Source organism: Pollicipes pollicipes, unplaced genomic scaffold, assembly GCF_011947565.3.
Source record: "Pollicipes pollicipes isolate AB1234 unplaced genomic scaffold, Ppol_2.1 Scaffold_4740;HRSCAF=5597_pilon_pilon_pilon, whole genome shotgun sequence".
NCBI lineage: Eukaryota > Metazoa > Arthropoda > Thecostraca > Pollicipedomorpha > Pollicipedidae > Pollicipes > Pollicipes pollicipes.
This window is the reverse complement of record NW_023596545.1, coordinates 22,513,932-22,526,387: the sequence shown is the minus strand read 5'-3', so window position 1 is coordinate 22,526,387 and position 12,456 is coordinate 22,513,932.

Genomic DNA, 12,456 nt, shown 5'->3' with positions numbered 1-12,456 from the left:
CGGAGCACGATATTGTAAATATGCATACAACCAGCGGAAAAAGCAAACTATTATGTGTACTTCCGGTATGAGCGGAAGCTTGTTAACTAATATTACGAGATCAAGATGCATTCATGACATACATTTTCCTTAAGCTCCTTAAGCCCTCCGAAAGGTTCTCTCTGCCTCACTCCTGGAGCAGAAACCCACCAGTCCGGGTTAAGAGAAGTCATGAAACAAGACGTGCCTTTTCAGGTGTGGTCTATGACTCGTGACTCATTCAGAGAAGCATTGCATTGCAGAAAAGATGAAGCTGCTCGAACATGTGAGAACAAATTTTCTGCAAAACAAATGGTATTACCGCTACCATTCCTGATGGTCTTCCTCCAAGCGGCGGAGGATCATTTACAGCTTGAAGCGACGCCTAACTGTGTACTGACCTCTGCCATATCATTAGCCGATGAATTTCCATTGAGCGGGCACCGTGTTTGCGGAAGCGCGCGCGTCGCATAGTGGCGGACCGGCCGGCGGCAGGCGGCGCAGGTCAAAGGTCGGTGACCGCGCCATGTCGGTCAGGATACACGCGTGGCCTGTGCGCCGCAGGAGCGGCACGCGTTGTGCGTGGCACTGGTCCACCGGAGCGGGCCGCACCAAGATGGATCTGGACGCCTCTGGCTGTGACGAGCCCAGTCATCCGATGACTGATAATGCTGGGCGCCGGCTGAGCAGGAGCGGCCAGGCGCCGGCCCTTGGCGGCGCGGAGGCGGGCCTCTTCAGTTATTACAGCCTGGTATGTAGTTACCCTCACCTACCCGCACCTAACATTTCTCTGGGTGGGAGGCATGACTAAAGATTTTGGGCTAGGCTGCACTGAGGCCATAGTAACGTTGACTTTGCCAGTTTGGTGCATTATGTTGACTGGGATAAATTGTTAATGATTTGCATGCCAGCAGTGATGTTTTGGTGTGCTTGAGTCCCTTATAAGCAAAACTCCAACACATTTGTCACAGGAATGGTAAAAAAGAAACATCATGCTGCTTTAAGTGAATGGCTAATGATTTGGTAACCAAACTTTATAAACTTGAAATAAAGGGGCCAGAACCTGTATAGTTCAGCTTTATAACTGTCTACCCGTACCATTCTTAATGAACAGTTACTGTAAGAAGCCCTTCATTACCTTTGTCGCCGTCTATTGGTTGTCTGACTTACTTTCCAATGCTAGAATAAAACAAGAAGTGTAATATGGGTTTATGGGAACCGACATGCTTAGGCCACACCACACAGGCTTCAGGAAAAAAATAAGCTGGACAGAGAAGCAGCTGAAACGTCACTGGGGCTGGCATGCGTGTTAGCGGCTCAGGGATCATGCGAGCAGAAAGAAGTTAGATACGAATCCAAAATCCCCCTCCCCCAGGCGCAATTTCTTACGAAAGTGTCCCTGTGAAGTTATTTATATTCAGTTAGCGGCAGTTAGTTATATCCACAGTCATTTAAGTCAGCGAGGTAATACATCAAAGGAAAATGGCATTCAGGCCAAAGCCATGCAGGTCCGAGGCATAAAGTCAGGTGCAAAAAGTCGACAAGCAACAAGACAAGCGACAAGCGTCCCGGTGCATGGTCTTTTCCGCCCGCCCGCCTTCTGTTGCCTGGTGCCGGCTGTGGCAGCCGACGCCGTACGGCCAATGGACATTGCAACACCGGATGTCGGCAAGTGAACGCTGAACATATGTGGCCTCGGAAACAGCATAGACCCTTCCGGGCAATCATTAAGAGCTCAGGACCAAAGTGGAGAGCCCGGAGAGATGAGCGAGGCTCGAACAATAAATATGAAGGTCAACAGCTCTCTCCTACAGTAGCGAAAGGCAAATGGGTGGAAAACCCTATACCAGTGCAAATAAGCCTCTAAACTTCGAGTGTGTTTGGGCAGGTTAATTCACAAAACCCCGATAACAGCGCAGGGACCTCCGAAGTGCCCAAAAAGGGAAGTGAAGTGCCCAAAGCAACGTGAAGAGCCATGCACAGTGAATGTGCCCCGGCAGGGTAAGAAACAGACCGCCACTAACCGTGGACGTTCCTCCGATGAAGCAGAAGGACCTAAGGCTTTGGTCGGTTCCTGGGCAATCGAAAACGTCCTTGGGGGCTCTGATCGGGGCTCTGTCAAGAGTGGTCGGCCATTCGCAGAGGAGAACAAATGGGAAGAGCCTTATACCAGTGCACAGATACTCCTGCGCATCGAGAGTGGCTCGGCAGGTTAATCTATAGAGCCACTGGTTACAGTGCCGTACCCCTGAGCAAGGGGAAGGAAGCCAAAACCAGTCTGAAGCGTTTCAGACCGATCGGAAATGCCCAGTATGTTAAGATATAGGGTCCCGGGTAGCAGCGTAGACCTTCGATCATATGGAAAGAGCCTGCGGAGCGTCGCTGAGCGCTCGGGGAGTGCTACGGCAGGTCAAAATGCAGGGCCACCGACAACAGCGTTTGGTCTTCAGGGTGAGTGACAAGAAACGGCAAACCATGCGAAGGTCACTGAGCGATGCAAGTGTCCGATAAGTCGACATGCATGGCCCTAAGAAAAACCCGAACCAATGTGATGGATTCCTAAGCCATCACCAGTGTCCCCGCAGGCGATCATATGGGGCCCTCGGCGGTAGCGCACAGCCTTCTGGACAAATAAATAAAAACCGTGGAGGGTCTCTGAGAGCTCGAGAGAGCTCCAGCGTAGAATACTCTGAGCAGGTAGGAGGAACCTGATACCCTGAGCCTGGACGAAGGCCTAGGCTTAGAGGCCTTACAGGCCTCTGAGCGATCGAAAGTACCCGGCAATTTAAAATATAGGGTCCCATTAACAGTGTAATGCTCCCTGAGCAATGCAATATGCTTCAAAAGTTATCTAGGAAAACCTTTCCATCCATTTTGGGTGCTCCTGGGTCCCTGGAAGTCGTCCAGAGGCTCGAAGACGCTCTTTTTGCATTTTGTGCTACAAACTTGCATCCGTTAGGCCTGTTTTGCGCTCGTTCGGAGAACAACAAGGGACCGATGGGGGGCAACTTGGACCCCAGAGATAAGGCAGTGGGGGGGGGGGGGGGAAGGGTCGCCGTATTCGCTCCCTTCTCTCTTGGATCTGTTTCTTTTGGCTGGAGCACCAGCTCTTGGCGGGAGAGCGGGATGCTAGGGTCACATCTCAGGTGTAGACGCCGGCCACCATCTGGCTAGGCCCTTCCATGTCTAGACTCCTTTCTGGGGGCGGGCGGTGGTCCGGGCAGGTGCCGGCATCGGGGAGGAAGGAGGGGGAGGGGAGACTGTGCGGCTGGCGATCCCGGTAGCCCGGCGCGTGTGCCGGTCACACCGTAAAACGACCCACCCAACACTGCTGTCAGATTACGCCTCAGATGCAGCACCGCGATGTATAGGTGGCAGCAGCGGCGACCAAAGACGGATGGGAGGCAGGCGAGTCATGGCTGAATCAAGCGGTTTTTGCAGAAAAATGCATGCGGTAAAAGCGTGTGCGTAAAGCTAGTGCAAATTGTTCGTGAGTAAAAGTACGTCAGGTACAAAGTTCGCACGGCAAAAGTACACACGGAGAAGTCCGAACGCAAAAGTTCGCAAGGAAATGTTCGAGGGAGAGAGCGCGGTGAGTTGTATATTACCCAAGAAGCATCAGGGTGGTTTATTCAAACCTCTACGAAGGATGAAGATTTTGAGTTACTCAGCTTGCGCACAGCAGCTCCCTTTACCTTCCAATGTGTTTCCGGCCGACATGCATGCAAGCGTCTCGTGAAAAGCGCGACAAATTTGTTTTTTCATATCGTTCAAAACTATAGCGATCGGTGTTTATGTGCGTTTATGGGCTTGCGGCATTACCAGACAAATCCGAACGCTATAATGTGTGATAGTGAAGTGCATATGTCGATGTACTGCAAAATGCTGGGGAATTTGTTGGCCGACGATTTTGGGTTGGCGAGAACTTTCTTCCAAGATGTCGGGTGGTACACGTTGTATTAGCTGTGCATGGGGCACGCTTTATCGTTGATATAAAGTAGCCACAGCATGTCACTCTCTGAATTCCTGTCAATTACAAGCTAAAATGTCTGCCATTACTTGTCATCCAGACAACAAACTGACGTTTATCTATATGGATCTACATCACAAATGTAGGACCATAATGCATACCTAAGCAGCCAAAAACCGAGCTGATAGTAGTCGTAAAACAAACGCTAACTGCATAAAAAAGTAATGGCTTGTTGTGTTGCCAACACAACGAATTTCAAAACAACACAGACGAGCGCGTTTGGTCTGCATGTCTTAACACGCGCTTGGGTGGGGTGGGGGTCAAATTGATCCCCCCCCGCGAAGGTTTTTCCGGAATGGTTTCCGAACAGCCCGGCGGAGACGCGCCAAATTTAGCACAGCTGTAAACAAATGTGTAAACAAATAAACACAGCTGACCTATGGCAGATCAAAATCAGGCTATAGTTTCAGGGGTCAATGCTAGTCAGCAAAGTCAATTTCTAGGGAATCGTTCAATCTGATGCAACAACGGAGTGTTAGACGAAGCCATACACCTCTGAGGTACTTTCCTAGGCAACACAAATATTGAATGAGCAAATTTCGTTGACTTAAAGTCAGGTATAAAGGTCAGGCCAAGGTTAAAACCAGCCTGTTTTATTACTCCAGGGCTTGCTGTATGGGATGCTTTCTGGCGCTTATTTCGAATTTATTGATAGCAGGGCCCGCATTATACATCTTTTATGGACTTCTTGGAGGTCAGAATAAGTAATTGACCTGAAATGACGCAGGTCAATTTCTTTAAAAACATACTGCCTAGCGTAATCTTTGTTGCTTATTCAAATGCAAAACTCGAAGCAGTCTTGCATGATTTTGGTCACCATGACCTTCAAGAGGTTAAACAAGGTCACTGACCTTAACTGAATATGTGACCTTTTGCTTAGAAACAGCTATCTAGGTTCTTGGGGCACTTTGGAGACCAACCTGGAATTTGACTTTGTTTAACCTTATTTGACCCGAAGGTCAGAACGTATGAGCCTCAGACTTTGACCTAAGTGAGTTCACGTACAGGTCAGCAAACCCTGTAAATTTGGTGTCCCTGGCTTTCTTAGTTCCGGAGATCTCAGCGGAGTCAAACTGACCCCCGCCCAAGCAAATGGTATCTAGCGGGCCACCTGGGCGCGTATTAACACATTCAACCTGCTTGCGATGCAACTTACTCAAAATATTAGTATACTTTCAACATCATATGATACAGCTTTCCCCTGGGTGCGGCAGGTAGTCCCATTTGAAAACGGTTCGTTCACAAGTTATTAACCAAAAATAAAGACGTTCCCTTCAAATCTTTGACACTTCATATGAAGCTGAAAGTTAAAGCTGTCTGCAGATATAAAGATATTAGTCCTTTCCCCAAGAGTTAGAGCGGAGACGAGTTCGGCGTAAAACAGTGATGCCATTTTCCCTTCCCTCTTCTTTGGTGTAAAATGTATCTGTAAAATACCCTTACGGAGTACAGCACGTCAGGGCAAAAGTTTACATGACAAATGTCGTGTGCATTAAGTACGTAAGCAATTATTGAGAAGTGATTGTGCGCATGCAGAGGCCCATAACTGATTTATACCAGCTTGTGGCAATACGGAAACATCCTTTATCCTATCCGCAAGTAGCGGATGAAGTTAGTAAAACAAATGTGAGGAAGAGCGGGTTAGATGCCCAGGTTTTGGGAAGACAGTGTTTTTGAAGAAACCGCGCTTTGAAAATCCGCTCTCTGAATAACTATGCATGGTGCAATCATGTGTTCGTCCTTTGGAATGCATTGAATGTCCGAACCCCTCACCGTTTTGCGGCTGTTGGAATTTTAGCAGAAGCCTGTAAAGGGGCCTCTCAGACAGAGGTGCGGGTAAGACACGCCCGGGTATGACGGATAAGACGCCCCTGCCCTGGGCATCCTTCCCCACTACATTTCAAAGATTGTTACACTGCCTTAGACGCACCTTAAAGCGATTTTAGACTGCTTGAACCCAGCTGATGTGTGCAAGCTTTTGTTTCTCGGGTAAATACGGTTCAGACTGCTAAAATGATAAAAGGTGTACAATGTTTATTTGCCAGTAGCTCTATCCCAAGTCAGCGTCTTTTCTTATTAACTTTCAGCATTCGAGCAGCCAATTTCAATTAAACAACTAAGTAAATTAAAAATTAACTGTTAGACAGGTACACGTCCAGCTGAAGTCTAGGTAAACAACCTACTGTGCCCCCCCCCCCCCCCCGCCCATTTGTTTCGGTACAGCTATTCACGGCACAGATCGCACGTGTAAGAAGCGGGTGTGCTTAGCCAAATTCTAGGCATCGCCAAATTTTAAGTAGCTTATCTTTGATAATTTCTGGTTTGGTAGACACAAGAACTACGACAGTCGTCTTATTATTACAACACATCTAATGAAAACTACTACTAAATAATTTGCACCTTTGAATCCTACATTTTAGACCGTAATGCAATCTTCGAAATGTCATAGATAGGCTGAAAATATATGGGTATTGCTTTTCATAATCGGTGTTTAAAAAAAACGTTTCTAAGCGAACTTGGTGTTTAGGAAGGCCACACGGTCAAGAAACCATTGTAAAAGTGTCATATAACATTGCAGAACCGCTGAGCAAAAACGTCCCATGGGTGCTCTCTCCCATCGATAAATTGGAGGCATCTTTCCCACCCATGCCGAAATTAGTTAAAGCGCAGCGTGTCGAAATTAGACGATCGTGACGCGCTGACAACATCGCAGACGAGTAAAATGTATGATAACTTGCAAACTAAAGCCAGACGGGCTGTGAAGATGCTATTTTGTTAGGCTCTTGCTGATTTCTCGGTCTATTTTCTCTTCGAAAATGCCGAAAACACAAAGGGCGCTGACCGCCTGGCTCCTGGCTGCATTGCGCGACTGAATATCTAAGAAATAAACAAAGAAATGTTCTGCCCCAGATCCAGAACTTCGTACTTGTGCAGTAGTTTCTAAATCAGCCAAGAGGGGAATGGCCCATCTTACCAGCTGTGACATCTTGCTCCACTTTCAGCTACGTATGCAAAGGTCGTAGACGTCAATTGGATAGCGATAAGTTTTTTTTTTCTGGAGAACGCTTCAAGCTATAGGGAGTGTATTTGATTACAGGTTGACCAAATATGTTACAAGTTACGCAGCGTCAGCTCTCAGATTTCACGGAAATGAAGCCTATGCAGGGAAACATCAGGCGTAAAATTCAACTAGACAATTTCTGACCCTCTGACGTAAAGTTTAAAAACCATAGCCTCGAGCCATCTTGGGCCACGTACACACACAGCACTAATAAAAGCAGGTATAGCGGTGCGTCTTTCTCCCTGGGGTACGGGTTACCTTGTATAAGCGATCGTGTGCCCGCATGCCTGTAGCAGGCCACTGCTGATGGGTTCCAGGGCCGGCTTTCAGTCGGCCCGGTCAGCGGTGAACCGGCGCGGCCGGCCGTGTTTATGCCTACGGGCATTGATCACGTGACCCGGCCGAGGTCACTTGTGCGGGCCAGAGCGGCTGCAGACGGGAGGTAGGGACGGCCGGGAGTTGAGTTTGTCCAGAAGAGCGACTGTAATGCAAGTGACCGAGTGAACCAGGGTCTATATACGGAGGGTCACCCGCGCGTCTTCCTGTCGCATTCCACAAGCCAGCTGACTCCTGCCGCGGCCGTCAGCTCAGAACGGGTCAGTCACTGACGCGTTCAGCAGGCGTCAGACACAGACAGCGACAGAGGCTACATCAGGGTGAAGGATACCCGGGAATACACGGACATATCAGGGTTAAAAAAAGGTATGAACCTTTTTTACCTCTAGTCTCTTCCATCCCAGGATTAATTTTTCGCATTTCATTGATGTGGGTTCGTTTCCTGGCCGCTGGGGCTTCTTCGACTTTTTTTCTCGAACTTTTACCATACGAGATTTATCCAACACGAACGTTTACATTATAAGTTTACGATGGTACGAACTTTATACCTTACGTACGAGGCCACCGCAACATTCTGCAAACAAAAGTGGACATGCAAAATTGTTTGTGTCGCATAAAATAGTGTGAAGCTTTGCAAACCCTGGACTTTTGCGACAATCTGTTGTAATCATCATCCCGCGGCCCCCTCCCCATGCATCTCAGAATCCACTAGACAGATAGTACATCAACCCTACATCCGTCCAACTGGTTGACGGATATCCTGTGAGGACGGGTGTATGTGTGTGTGTGTGTGTGTGTGTGTGTGTGTGTGTGTGTGTGTGTGTGTGTGTGTGTGTGTGTGTGTGAGTGTGTGTGTGTGAGTGTGTGTGTGTGTGTGTGTGTGTGTGTGTGTGTGTGTGCGTGCGTGCGTGCGTGCGTGCGTGCGTGCGTGCGTGCGTGCGTGCGTGCGTGCGTGCGTGCGTGCGTGCGTGCGTGCGTGTGTGTGTGTGTGTGTGTGTGTGTGTGTGTGTGTGTGTGTGTGTGTGTGTGTGTGTGTGTGTGTGTGTGTGTGTGTGTGTGTGTGTGTGTGTGTGTGTGTGTGTGTGTGTGTGTGTGTGTGTGTGTGTGTGTGTGTGACTGAAAGAGCCTATTGTGCCTTGATATAAGTTCGTAAACCAATTACAGCATGGCAAAGCTTGCAAACATAGGAAATTCTCGCAACCATCATTTTTCCTACTCAGGGCTGCGGGATCTGAGAACACCATTGCAACTTGAGACGGTTTCAGGCGGATATGTGAGATAAATATTTGTGTACTTCACCCCTTTCGCAAACTGGTGACCAGTGTAAAAATATGTTATTTTTAATCTAGTTTTTCAATGAAAAAAAAATTGGAAACGAAAAGGAAGTATCGGATGCGCTTCATTTTTTGCAGAAAATACGTAAGCTCTTAGGAATCAATGGTCAGCGTTTGTTGTTAACAGTTTTTTCAACTTGGAAAGTGGTTTTAAAAATGCACAAATCGGTTTCTTTCCCACTGGCGAATGATATGTAGAACTGTGGACGGTCGATTTTGTCGCAAATTTTCCATCTGGGGCATCTTGATAAGAGTAGACCTTCGGAACACGTTCAGCCATTTACACGGCAACATGTGAAGCATATCTGCCGATGTGATATGATTTGCCAGGCGCTAAGCTGACTTCATGCGGCATCCTAGTTTTGCTGGCTGATGGCGCTCTTGAAAAAAAAACATTTATTTTTTGATGGGGCAGGTCGGTAAATAAAGCATGCAAAATCGCCACACAAAAAGTTGTGAAGCGGTCCATCGAATGGGTTGCGAGATATCAGGGGAAAGGCCCAGAAAGCTTCTCATATATCCAGGTCCCAGGCGGCGCACAGTAATCGGTTTATCTGGAGCTCCAATGACATTTTGGGCTCATCCTGTCTGCCCACGCCAAACCAGCACCATAATTCGCAGCGTTGTTGCCAGGCAGCAAAAGAAGGTACAACTTAATGTGAGCGTTCTAATCATTTAACTCAACTTCAGATATGTTAACGTCGTAACTGGGCGGCGCGGTATGCTAGCGACTTGCCACAGTGCAAACCTCAGAATTCCATTCACGCTTAAATAATTCTTAAGCCATTCATGGATGTTTTTCACGTTGCTGCAAATAGCGATCGTAGTGCGTCCTTCTGAGCCAGCTACTCTCACTCAGCCTTCTCGTGCGAATATTAAAATAGCTGGCCGCGGTCAACAGCGTCCACATGTGGAGCCTCCACGCATCTGACATTCTGATGCCACGCATCTGAGCCCGTGGCCACCGGCGCGAGCCTCCACGAGTATCTGGCCGGGGCAAGCGAGGCTGCCGGCTCGGCCGCACGATAAAATGTGGTCCGGTAATAGCCGCACGTGACGACAGGCCGGCCAAATTGCAGGTGACGTGAGACGCAGCCCAGATCTGCGCGCCCGAAGGGCCTCGGACGTGATCTGCGACGCACATGACCCTGGCGAATGTGTGGGGGGGGGGGGGGGGCACAGCTCGGTCAGCAGCGCTGAACGAAAATATCAGCCGACAGATCCACGGAGGGCCGATTGAGCCATCCATAGAAGCTAGGGATGCTCCTGTCCACCCGGTCGGCCACGGGCAGACTCCCAGCGTGGTCCAGGCGGGAGTTGGCGAGGGTCACTATGTTGTGATACGTAACATCGGTTGCTGGGGGGTGCTCCCGACATGGTGGCTTCGCTAAAACGCCGACGAGTGGTCAAATACGTTTGTCGCTTCAACGAAGCATGCGCCTACCTTGCAGATCAATTTGCATTTGTCAACAGCTTCATCTCAAGTAGTCTCGCCGCGACACCTGGAGCGCATGGTCGCTGCTTCGTCCTCCTAATCCGTCCGTTTGAATCTGCTGTCTTCAGAACACGGCTCGGAGCGATTGGCCGGCCACAGAGCTCATCCGACCTCGGACTGTGCACGTTCACGCGTGTAGAAGAGCGCCGGTGCGCGACATCCGCAGCGGCCGGTCGGAGCGGTGGCGGCGGTGATGACGACAGCTCGGCACCACCCTGCTTTGAGAGCTGCCAATACGTCAACACGTCACAACATGCGTCAAGATCACCGGAAAGCAATGGAGCACTGGCGCGGGCTACTGATGTCTCAAAACCGCCAATGTGCGTGCCATTCCTGTGCTCCCCGAGGCGCCGTAAATATACCACAGTCACGGGCAGTTGATGCGTCGCTGGGCTCAGCCCGAGCGCTGTTTTTGTGTTCCCCGGGGCACGCAGAGCCGGTGACGTTTGTTGTTGCCATCTCGCTGTTTTGCCGACTGCGAACGACCAGCGAATCTCAAGCGGACGGATCGCTGGCGTGCGCGTGGGCGAACAAGGCATGACGTAACAAGTGGCGACGTCCGGGGCCGGCGCCGCGGGCTCCTTAGGCAGGGTTTGGACGACCACGCTGCTGCAGGACTGAATGATAGGGAATGACTCATATGAACATTGTTTGAATAAAAAGGCATTGGGTGTTACAGAGCGTTTGACGAAAGATATTCGATCATGTATTGTAATGAAACTTGTCCCTCGCAACCATCATGACAAAGCGTAGTAGGCACTGTATGACATTCCATAACTTCGTCGCGTGCAACTTCGGTGTGCATTTTTACCATTACAAAGTAAATTTTCCTAAAGTTTGGTGGTAGATGCATCACTTCTTGTGCTTGGCCTTGAACACTGCGTGATTATATAAGTACTTGGCTTTCCACCATACCATTACTTTTTGCTGCCTAAAAATGCAATGCAAAACGGGTCAAGGCTTGTACACTTCTGCTTCTGAAGGCTTCTGGAACAGAAACTACTTCTGAAAGCTTCTCAGTCTACTGGAACATGGCTTCCACAAGTCTCAGCTACGAACCGCAAGATTTGAAGAAGTCTACCTACTACTAGGCACCTGCTCAGAACTATTAGATTCGCCACTGAAAATGTTCAGCATCATTCCATGATAAAAAACAGACGGGAAAGCAAATTCATTCGACTTTCCGAAGATATATTTACCGGACATGTGCCGTAGTTTATATCCCTTTGCCGCATCTAAAGCCCACTTGTAAGAGCCACAACGTGGGAAAGTGCCACAACACGCGCGTCCGTTGTAAAAGCTCTTTGTTTTGCAGAGCAAAGCAAGGAAAAAAGACATTTAAAGCAAATGGACATGCCGACCGCGGGGTTTTGATTACTATTAGCCCATTGGCCCAATGTCCACCGTTTAGCGCAGCTACGGGGCAGATTGCTTGGCCTATGGAGACTGCAACGCCGGGCGTCAAGGTTGTCTCTAAGAATTGCGAGCGCGTGTGTTCAAAACCATGTTGCATTTTTTTTTCTGAATCATCAATTCTGACTGGATGTTAAACGTTTTAAGCCAAACATGTGCTAGCCATGCAATGCAAATTTTGGACTTCATTTCGACCTACAATCTACGTTCAGGAGGTCCTCAATATCACTGAAGAACACAGCAAAAATCAGACAAAGCCTCTGAGTGCTATCGGTTTAAAAAGAGTCAACTGAACCTTTTTAAAATGAAGAGCGCCGTTGATTTGGCCATGTTGTCGTTAAACTCATGAATTTTACAATGTACTGACTTCCAAATGCAACTTAAGTTCAACTCGCAGTTGCCTTTCATTTCAGTTTCTGTTCTGGTTAGAGGGCAAAAATAACCATGACATGAAAAAACCGTGGCCCTCGTTACCAAACGACTTATGTCCAGCAGTTTTTGTTGTGGGGCGGCTTTTAACTGGCAAGGAGCCTTTGTCAACCCTGTGTCCCACCCCCTCCTTGGCAAGTGTTGTTAACAAGTGAGCTATATTCGGCGATTTTTTTGCGGCAAACCATCGGGGTGGGGGACCTTTGTTAACCCGGTGCCCCCTTGGCAAGGCTCTGACTAGGCCCCAATCTGCGTACACAAGCAGATTAAGTCAACTACGTTGAGTGAGGGGCAAATGAATGCCCGTTGTACCAATTTATGCCTATGACAGGCAGCTTCC